This window comes from Pan paniscus, chromosome Y, assembly GCF_029289425.2.
Source record: "Pan paniscus chromosome Y, NHGRI_mPanPan1-v2.0_pri, whole genome shotgun sequence".
NCBI lineage: Eukaryota > Metazoa > Chordata > Mammalia > Primates > Hominidae > Pan > Pan paniscus.
In genome coordinates, this window is record NC_073273.2 from 44,375,705 (window position 1) to 44,387,339 (window position 11,635).

At 40.1% G+C, this 11,635-nt stretch overlaps 1 protein-coding gene across 2 annotated transcripts in view; it reads right to left on the bottom strand.

Moving 5' to 3' along the window:
- The window catches only part of XG (Xg glycoprotein (Xg blood group)), an 89,094-nt gene that overhangs the window by 33,477 nt on the left and 43,982 nt on the right, over positions 1-11,635 (bottom strand). The gene's annotated exons all lie outside the window — the stretch shown is intronic.

Consider the following 11,635-nt stretch of genomic DNA (forward strand, 5'->3'; position numbering starts at 1 on the left):
CAAACACTGCATGTTCTCACTCATAGGTGGGAATTGAACAATGAGAATACTTGAACACAGGGCAGGGAACATCACACACCGGGGCCTGTCATAGGGTGGGGGCTGGGGGAGGGAAAGCATTAGGAGAAATACCTAATGTAAATGACAAGTTAATGGGTGCAGCAAACCAACATGGCACACGTATACCTACGTAATAAACCTGCACGTTGTGGACACATACCCTAGAACTTAAAGTATAATTTTTTTTAAAAAGTATGACCAACACAAATAGGGGGAAAAAAAGACAAAGAAGGGCATTACATAAAGGTAAAGGGATCAATTCAACAAGAAGAGCTAACTACCATAAGTGTATATGCAGCCATTACAGGAGCACCCAGATTTATAAAACAAGTTATTAGAGACCAACAAAGAGAGTTCAATTCCCACACAGCAATACCAGACTTTAACGCCCCATTGTCAATATTAGACAGATCAACGAGACAGAAAATTAACAAAGATATTCAGGACTTGAACTCAGCTCTGTACCAATTGGACCTAGCAGATATCTACAGAACGCTCCATCCCAAATCAACAGAATATACGTTCTTCTCAGTGCCATGTGGCACTTACTCTAAAATCGACCACACAATTGGAAGTAAAACACTCCTCAGCAAATGGAAAAGAACTGAGACCTTAACAAAGAGTTTCAGACCACAATGCAATCAAATTAGAACTCAAGATTAAGAAGCTCACTCAAAACTGCACAACTACATGGAAGTTGAACAACCTGCTTCTAAATAACTCCAGGGTAAATAATGAAAAAATTAAGGCAGAAATTAAGAAGCTCTTTGAAACCAATGAGAACAAAAAGACAACATACCAGAATCTCTGAGATGCAGCTAAAGCAGAGTTAAAAGGGAAATTTACAGCACTAAATGCCCACATCAGAAAGCTAGAAAGATCTCAAATGAACACCCTAACATCACAATTAGAAGAACTAGAGAAACAAGAGCAAACAAATCCATAAGCTAGCAGAAGATAAGAAATAACTAAGATCAGAGTGAAACTGAAGGAGATGGTGACACAAAAAACCCTTCAAAAAATCAATGAATTCAGGAACTGGTTTTTTGGGAAAAAAAAAAAAATCACACACACACACCCAATAAGATAGACTGCTAGGTAGATTAATAAAAAAGAAAAGAGAGAAGAATCAAATAGACACAATAAAGAATAATATCAGGGATATCACCACTGACCCCACAGAAATATAAACTACCACCAGAGAATACAATAAGTGTCTCTAGGCAAAAAAAACCTAGAAAATCTAGAAGAAATGGATAAATGTTTGGACACATGCACCCTCCCAAGTCTAAACCATGAAGAAGTAAAATTTGTGGATAGACCAATAACAAGTTCTGAAATTGAGGCAGCAAGAAATAGCCTACCAAACAAAAAAAGCACAGGACCAGATAGATGGATTCACAGCTGAATTCTACGAGAGGTACAAACAGGAGATGGTACCATTCCTTCAGAAACTATTCCAAACAATTGAGAAGAACGAACTCCTCCCTAACTCATTTTATGAGGCCAGCATTACTCTGATACCAAAATCTGGCAGACACACACACACAAAACAAAACTTCTGGCCAATATCCCTGATGAACTTCAATGTGAAAATCCTCAATAAAATGCTAGCAAACAGAATCCACCAGCACATCAAACACTTATCCACCATGATCAAGTCGGTGTCATCCCTGGGATGCAAGCCTGTTTCAACATATGCAAGTCAATAAATATATTCCATCCCATAAACAACCATTGACAAAAACCACATGATTATCTCAATAGATGCAGAAAAAGCCTTCGTTAAAATTCAACATACCCTCATGTTAAAAACTGTCAATCAACTAGATATTGGTGGAACATAATATAATATAATTATATATAATTATATCAAAATAATAAGAGCTATGACAAACCCACAGCCAATATCATACTGAATGGACAAAAGCTGGAAGCATTCCCTTTGAAAACTAGGACAAGACAAGTATGTCATATGTCATCATTCCTGTTCAATATCGAATTGGTGGTTCTGGCCAGGGCACTCGGGCAAGTGAAAGAAATAAAGGTATTTGAACAGGAAGAGAGGAAGTGAAATTGTCCCTGTTTGCAGATGACATGATCCTATATTTAGAAAACCCCATCATCTCAGCCTAAGAACTCCTTAAGCTGATAAGCAACTTCAGCAAAGTCTCAGGATACAAAGTCAATGTGCAAAAATCACAAGGATTTCTATACACCAACAATGGACAAGCAGAGAGTCAAATCAAGAATGAACTCCCAATCACAATTGCTACAAAGAAAATAAAATACCTAGGAACACAGCTAACAAAAGATGTGAAGGACCTCTTCAAGGAGAACTACAAACCAAAGCTCAAGGAGATAAGAGAGGACACAAACAAATGGATCGTGTTTGTTTCCATCCTCATGGATAGGAAGAATCAATATGGTGAAAATGGCCATATTGCCCAAAATAATTTACAGATTCAATGCTATTCCCATCACTGACATTCTTCACAGAATTAGAAACAACTATTTTAAAATTCATATGGAACCAAAAAAGAGCCCATATAGCCAAGATAATCCTAAGCAAAAAGAACAAAGCTGGAGGCATCATGCTACCTGACTTCAAGCAATACTACAAGGCTACAGTAACCAAAAGAGCATGGTATTTGTACCAAAACAGACATATAGACCAATGGAACAGAACAGAGACCTCAGAAATAGCACCACACATGTACAACCATGTGATCTTCAACAAACCTGATAAAAACAAGCAATGGGGAAACAATTCCCTATTTAATAAATGATACTGGGAAAAACTGGCCAGCCAAATGCAGGAAACTAAAACTGGAACCCTTCCTTACACCTTATACAAAAATTAACTCAAGATGGGGATTAAATACTTAAATGTCAAAGCCCAGACCATAGAAACTCCAGAAGAAAACTTAGGCAGTACCATTCAGGACATAGGCATGGGCAAAGATTTTAAGATGAAATCACCAAAAGCAATTGCAACAAAAGCAAAAATTGACAAATGGTATAAAATTAAACTAAGGAGCTTCTGCGCAGCAAAAGAAACTATTATCAGATTGAACAGGCAACCTACAGAATGGGAGAAAATTTTTGTAATCTACTCATCTGACAAAGGTCTAATATCCAGAATTTACATGGAATTTAAACATATTTACAAGAAAAAGTCAAACAACCTCATCAAAAAGTGGGCAAAGGATGTGAACAGACACTTTTCAAAAAAGGCATTTATGCAGCCAACAAACATTAAGAAAAGCTCAACATTACTGATCATTAGGGAAATGCAAATCAAAACCACAAAGAGATAACATCTGACACTAGTCAGAATGGCAATTTTTTAAAAGTCAAGAAACAACAGATGCTGGTGAGGCTGTGAAGAAATAGGAATGCTTTTACATTGTTGGTGGGAATGTAAATTAGTTCAACAATTATGGAAGACAGTGAGGAGACTCTTCAAGGATCTAGAATCGGAAATACCATTTGACGCAGCAATCCCATTACTAGGTATATGCCCAAAGGAATATAAATTATTCTAATATAAATGTAGATGTACACATATGTTTTTCACAGCAGTATTCACAAGGGCAAAGAGACAGAACCAACCCAAATGCCCATAATGATAGACTTGATAAAGAAAATGTGGCACATATACACCATGGAATACTATGCAGCCACAAAAAGGAATGAGATTTTGTCCTTCACAGGGTCATGGATGAAGCTGGAAGCCATCATCGTCAGCAAATTAACACAGGAACAGAAAAACAAACACTGCAAGTTCTCACTCATAAATGGGAGCTGAATAATGAGAACACATGGATACATGGAGGGGAACCACACACACTGGGGTCTGTGGTGGGGAGAGGGGAAGGGGAGGGAGAACATCAGGATAAATAGCTAATGCATGTGGGGCTTAAAACCTAGATGATGGGTTGATGGATGCAGCAAACCACCATGGCACACATATACCTGTGTAACAAACCTGCACATTCTGCACATGTATCCCAGAACTTAAAGTAAAAAGTAATTTTTTAAAAAAAGAATAACTGACAATGTTTTTATGACTGTTATTTGAGACATCAATGATCCTTTACTCAAATGTTTTTTCTCAGACTTAAAGAAATTTTCTATCTTAACCTATCCATAACTTTTTACAATTTGTTAAAGTACACTTTTATTAACAAAGATAAAAATATTTTCTTTTCCCTTTTCTATTTTGATTCCTGAAGATTTCAAAACTATTTATGAATAGTCTTATGGAAATATGGTTATTTGCCTAAGTCTAATAAAAATGTGCTCTCTCTTTGTAGCAGAATACGACTGAAAACATGGGTTATACATTTGAGTACAATTCCATATAAAAGTATACATAAAATGTGTGACTTTGAGGGTCTTGCAATATGTAAATAAAAACTGTCACTTCTTGTCAGGTTCATGATTTCTAAAGCTGTAAGCAAAACCTAAAGTCTGCCTTGGTTTGGGTTTCTAGCCTCAATAAGTTTTTAATCTGATATTCCTGTATGAAAATGTAAAAAGAAGAAAAAAAGCTATGATACACCTGTTACTAGATTGTAGCTGTCTATATTGTCTAGAGCCCTCCAATCCACATTGGTTCCATAAAACACGGAAACAGAAATTGCGGTGTTCCTGAAGTCTTATAAGCTGATTATATACATATATATACATATATACATATATATGTATGTGTGTGTATATATATATATATATATATATATATTTTGATATGGAGTTTTGCTCTTCTTGCCCAATCTGGTGTGCAATGGTGCAATCTTGGCTCACCACAACCTCAGCCTCCCAGGTTCAAGAGATTCTCCTGCCTCAGACTCCCAAGTAACTGGGATTACAGGGATGTGCCACCGCGCCCAGGTAATTTTGTATTTTTAGTAGAGGTGGGGTTTCTCCATGTTGGTCAGGCTGGTCTCGAACTCTGGACCTCAGGTGATCTGCCCGCCTTGGCCTCCCAAAGTGCTGGGATTACAGGCATGAACCACTGTGCCTGGCCCAGACACATGTTTTTAAAAACAAGTCTTCTGCATGATACATGAGGCAGCAAATCACAAAATGAATAGATTTGCATGAGCTGCACCAAGAGTTTACCAAACCACCCAATGCCATCACCAGAGACATTCAAGACAAGACAAAAAGTTGACATTTTCCCACACTGTACACAACATTTCCTAAGACATCAGAACAAGACTTTAAATCAGAATGAGACTATCACCCCGCTAATGCTACCTTCTTCTTCATTTGGCAGGATAAAATTTTCCAGTCAGTAACTGCTATCGGTAATTCGACAAAACCTGGCATAAGGAATCCTTTTAGTCCACCTAGTGGCCAACTGAAAATATCAGTATCGCAACTTTTTGTTCAAATCATACTAGTGGGTCCCTTTTTATAAAGCTGGTGTTCTTTGCTTTAAGTCAATCTAGTCATAAGATCTACTAAACAACTAACACAGATCTCATCCAGTTTACCCCACAGGCTTTTTATTTGTCTGGCTTTTTGCTCTTAGTCTTAGGATCTTAGTTTAAAACTGTTAAACAAACTAAATTTATAATATTACTATTAATTATTTTTATATATTTTTTTAAACTTCGTTTTTATTGCCTGTCTAATCCTCGTAAAGCCAACTCTCCTACAAAGATAAAGTTCTCGGGTGCAGTGGCTCACGCCTGCAATCCCAGCACTTTGGGAGGCTGAGGAGGGTGGATCACCTGAGGTCAGGAGTTCGAGACCAGCTTGACAAACATGGTGAAACCGTTTTTACTAAATACAAAAAATTAGCTGGGCATAGTGGATCATGCCTGTAATCCCAACTACTTGGGAGGGTGAAGCAGAAGAATCACTTGAACCTGGGAGGTGCAGGTTTCAGTGAGCCAAGATTGTGCCATTACACTCCAGCCTGGGCAACAAGAGTGAAACTCCATTTCAAAAAAAGAAAAAGATAAAGTTAATGCAACACTTTGAGACAGTTGCTGATGCTTATGGACTAATAAGACAGAACTTGATGCTGGACTCCAGACAGATTAGCTTGAGAAAATGTTCCCTTCTGGCCTCAAATGTGACCTCCATAATGTTCCCCTCCACATGACTGAGAAGCAACCAGGACAGGTCCATCCAGATATTAATGGACAATTAAGCCTAACTTCAAAATGGTTGATCAGCAATGCTTTCAGAGAAAGGTCTTTATCAAAATGGAAAAATGGAAAAGTTGATTATACAAGTTGGGTCACTCGTGATAGCCAACTGAAACAGAGTTGAAAGGCTGGGGTTTGTGGGGCCATAATGGGTGAGGAAACAGGTTACATAACATTGTTCCAGACTGGCTGTGGTGGCTCATGCCTGTAATCCCAGCACTTTGGGAAGCCAAGGCTGGCGGATCACTTGAGGCTAGGAGTTTGAGACCAGCCTGGCCAACATGGGGAAACCCTGTCTCTACTAAAAATGCAAAAATTAGCTGGGCATGGATGCACACACGTGTAATCCCAGCTACTTGAGAGGCTGAGGCAGAATTGCTTGAACCTGGGAGGCAGAGGTTGCAGTGAGCCAAAATTGCACCACTGCACTCCAGCCTGGGGACAGAGCTAGACTCTCTCTCAAAACAACAACAGCAACAAAAGATTGTTCCAAGAACGTAACTCTCAGCTAGCCTGGCTACTGAAACAACTTGCTAAAAATCTAAGACTAGTTTTATGCACCACCATCAGCTTGCTTGCCAGCTCTCCAAAACCTGAATAGTGCCAATGAACTTTCTCAAGGAACAATACACCATTTCTCTTTTTCTTTTATAAAATCTTAAAGCTTGTGTTTGTTCCTCAGACATACTGATGACCACACTGTCTGCGTGTAGGCACCAGATTGCAAGCCTTACTTCCCAAATAAAACGTTTTTATTCAGAGATTCATCTTCACATTTTCAACAGAGCAAAACAAAATCACACAATGAATTTATAAGCATCTCAAATAAGAAAAGGTGAGCCCAGACAAAATATAGACAGAGACAGTTTTTTGTTTTGTTTTGTTTTGTGTTTTTGAGATGGAGTCTTGCTCTGTTACCCAGACTAGAATGCAGTGGTGCAATTTTGGTTCACTGTAACCTCTGCCTCCCAGGTTGAAGCAATTCTGCCTCAGCCTCCCAAATAGCTGGGATTACAGGTGTGCACACACACCCAGCTAATTTTTGTATTTTTAGTAGAGACGGGGTTTCACCATGTTGGCCAGGCTGGTCTCGAACTTCTGCCCTTGTGATCTCCCTGCCTTGGCCCCCCAAAGTGCTGGGATTACAGGCATGAGCCACCACACTCAGCCAGAGACAAGGTTTTTATCTAACAGGAATGTGTGTGTGTGTGTGTGTGTGTGTGTGTGTGTATTTGTGTATGTTTTAACAAGAATAAAAGACAATCCAGATATCAAACTGCTAATCATGCGAACTACTTCAAATGAATTCACATTTAAGCTATAGTCCTGCATCAATCACTCAATAATGGGGATACCTACTGAGAAATGCATCATTAGGTGATTTCCTCATTGTAAGCACATGATAAAGTGTATTTACAGAAACCTAGGGGGTGTAGCCTATTACACGCCTAGGCTGTATGGTAGAGCCTAGCACTCCTAGGCTACAAAGCTATAGAGCAAGTTACTGCAAGAAATCCAGTTGGCAATTGTAACCCAATGGTGAGTATTTGTGTGTAAACATGGAAAATATACAGTAAAAAATATAGTAGAAAACATGAAAAAAAGTAATACAGCTATACAGGTAGGATACTTGCCATGATTAGCACTTGCTGGGCTGGACGTTGCTCTGGGTGAGCCAGTGAGTGAGTAGTGAGTGAAGGTGAAGGCCCAGGACCCGACTGTGTAATACTGTATGCTTCACAAACACTTAGGCTACACTAAATTTATGTTTATTTTTTTATTTTGAGACAGAGTCTCGCTTTGTCACCCAGGCTGGATTGCAGTGATGCCATCTTGTCTAACTGTAACCTCTGCCTCCCAGGTTCAAGTGATTCTCCTGCCTCAGTCTCCCAAGTAGCTGGGATTACAGGCGTGAGCCAACATGCCCAGCTAATTTTTGTGCTTTTAGTAGAGATGGGGTTTCACCATGTTGGCCAGGCTGGTCTTCAACTCCTGACTTCAAGTGATCTGCCTGCCTTGGTCTCCTAAAGTGCTGGGATTACAGGCATTAGCCACTGGGCCCGGCCATTAAATGTAATTGTTAATCAACAACAAATTAATCTTAGCTCACTGTAACTCTTTTTACTTTAGAAGGTCAGGCGTGGTGGCTCATATCTGTATTCCCAGCACTTTGGGAGGCCAGGCGGATTGCTTAAGCTCAGGAATTTAAGATTAGTCTGGGTAACATACTGCAATGCTGTCTCTACAGAAAATACAAATACTAGCCAGGCATCGTAGGCAGAGCCTGTGAACCCAGCTGCTTGGGAAGCTGAGATGAGAGGATTGCCTGAGCCCAGAAGGTCAAGGTTGAGGTAAGCCTGCACTCCAGCCTGTGTGACAGAGTGAGACACTGTCTCACCAGAAAAAAAAAAAAAGCGAGAAAAAGAAAATAATGCCATTTTGAAGTTACAACTGCAAACAGTGATGCAATCCGATACCTTGCTTGGGTAGTTGATGGTTTTGCCTCAGGTCATGAGAAATCTTTTTTTTTTTTTTTTTGAGACGGAGTCTTGCTCGCTCTGTCTCCCAGGCTAGAGTGTAATGGCATGATCTTGGCTTAGTGCAACCTCTGCCCAGGTTCAAGCAATTCTCCCGCTTCCGTGTAATCCCTCAGTGGCTGGAATTACAGGCGCATGCCACCACACCCGGCTAATTTGTGTATTTTTAGAGACCGGGTTTCACCCTGTCGGCCAGGCTGGTCTTGACCTCCTGACTTCAGGTGATCTGCTAGCCTCGGCCTCCCAAAGTGCTGGGATTACATGTGTGAGCCACGGTGCCCAGCTGAGAAATCTTAATTCAGTCAAAACAAACACAGAGCTGGCACCATACCCATGACTTGGGACCACCCTAGAAAAAAGTTCATCAACCATAGTTGTGAAAAAGATCCGAGGAGACATTTCTACCAGAGCTGGTAAAAGATCAATGGCAAATGTTATTCAGCATTCCCCAAGATCTTCAGCCAAGAGATAGGACAATTGAATATGGACTGGACTGGCAACTTCCCACAGATTAGATAGGGTATTTCTTGTGAGAAAGTAAGGAATCCCCTGGGCAGCTACAGTGCCCTCTACTGATCCTTTTGGAGTTTGGGCCAAAACGTTCCACATACCAGGACACCAGAATACAGCCCCTTTGGTCAGCTGTTTAATACGGTTGTTTGATGTTGCTTATAGATAACTTCACCCCTCAGGCAAAATGCTTGGTATGTACTCGCAGCCCATAATCCTCAGGCTGCCAATATTCTAATAATGACTGAGATAAAAGTTCCACTGTCATTTTGTTTAATGGGAAAGAACTGCTCTGCCAAGTACCTACAAAACACTGCTATTTCTGCCCATAATCTTCTGTTCTTCTTACTTCTCTGACCTATGAAAGGAAAAATGAACCTCTTCCTACAGAGGGCTCAACATTATGCTAACGACTTACAGAAGAGGCCTGCTGGGTTTGCGTTTTGTTACCCTTCTCAACACTTCTCGTCTGCCTTGGCGGGCATCGTCTATGCAGGAAAACGACCGGCAACACTTAAAAAGCATTCATGAAAGCTCTTCAACATTAGAACAGCACATTAGCTGGTATGACAGGGGATGATGTGATTAATTGACCTACTGATAAGACTCATTTCAGTAAATGCCACACAAGAATGTATAATAGGCTGGGTGCTGTGGGTCACACCTGTAATCCCAGCACTTCGAGAGGTCAAGGCGAGCGGATCACAGGGTGAAGAGATTGAGACCATCCTGGCCAACATGGTGAAACTGGGTCTCTACTAAAAATACAAAAAATTAGCTGGGCGTGGTGACATGTGCCTGTAATCCCAGTTACTCAGGAGGCTGAGGCAGAAGAATCATTTGAACTCATGAGGTGGAGGTGCAGTAAGCTGAGATTGCGCCGCTGCACCCCAGCCTGGCAACAGAGCGAGACTTTGTCTCAAAAATAAATAAATAAATAAATAAATAAATAAATAAATAAATAATAAAAAAGCATAATAGCTAGCCTATCCTACCCTATATCTAAAATTCAAAAGTAATAGTTTTTGTTATGAAATCTTGTAAGTCTTGCCATAGAGTTTTCCTCAAATTCAGGTGACACCAACTGCAGGGCACTTAACTCAGTTGGTGCCCCTATGTTAATAACAAGGGAACCACACCCATGACTCATAACCCACCCTTACTCTGGGAGTAGTGTCAATACATTATAATCCTGCAGGCCATGCACTCACTTGCTACAGACCGGTCCTGATGATCCAGCTTAAACTGGTGTGCTCCAAATGGTAGTGAATGATTACATGAGTGGCTCTAATCTCTGTCCTTGGGTACCACAAGGTTGGCTAGAATGCTGCACTTTAGGTTCTCCATGGGTCCAAGGATGATGGATAAATTTAGTTGGCAGACCTGCTAATCTCCTACATGTGATTAATAGCTAGACAAGAGCTATTTTTCATTGGAATGATCATTTAGCACCATCTTTGGGCATTAAAGACATTACCTATTAATGGCATGTAGAAGCTCTCACTAAGAATATTCAGCAGGCTCTCAATGAAAGTTTCCAAAGTATTTCTTGAAAGAACTCTGAAATATCCCTCATGTATACACTGTTTGGTGAAATTGCACAGCACTGGATATCTTAATTGCTGCACAATAGAGAACCAGTGCAGCAGGTTATTATAACTGAATGCTATTTATATATTCTAGATAATTCTGACAACATAATGGTAGCCCTGCAAGACATGAAAAGCCAGATAACTGCAATGTTTGACCGTACCCTCCCTTTATCCCACTGGCTTTCTCCTTGGTTTAGTTCTGGGGGCTTACAATCGCAAAAGCAGTTAATAATTCTTGTTATCGTTTACATTGCCATTGTGGCCTTTTCTTGAAACTAGAACATAAATTTATTAATACAATGTCTGGCACTGGATGCCTCCTTCTAAAGTCTCAGGGACCATCTCAGAAGAGGTAAGCACATGACATTGGAACAGCTGAATTAGAGGTAGAGTGTGGGGACAAGAATTACTTTAGTTTAAAATCTGAATCTGGCTAACATTGAGTCTAGAAGTAACCTCCAAAATGTCTAGTTTTTGTATTACTCTTTATGTAGAAATATCTATTAATTGTTAAGTTTCCTCCCAAATAACCCCTGTTGTTGTAGAAATTATAGGCTGTCATGCCTGCAGCTAACTACACATTCCTTCCTGAGCATGTATTCTTTCTTCCCCAAGATATATGCCATGGATATGGGAGATTGCGATGCAAATATCTACCTGTCTAGTGGACACCCAAGACCACATTTTGTCTGTAAGTTTCCCCAGTAAGTCATCCCATACTGACAAATTGGATTTGTCTGCCCGCTACTTTGGTTTCTTGGTTCCTTCT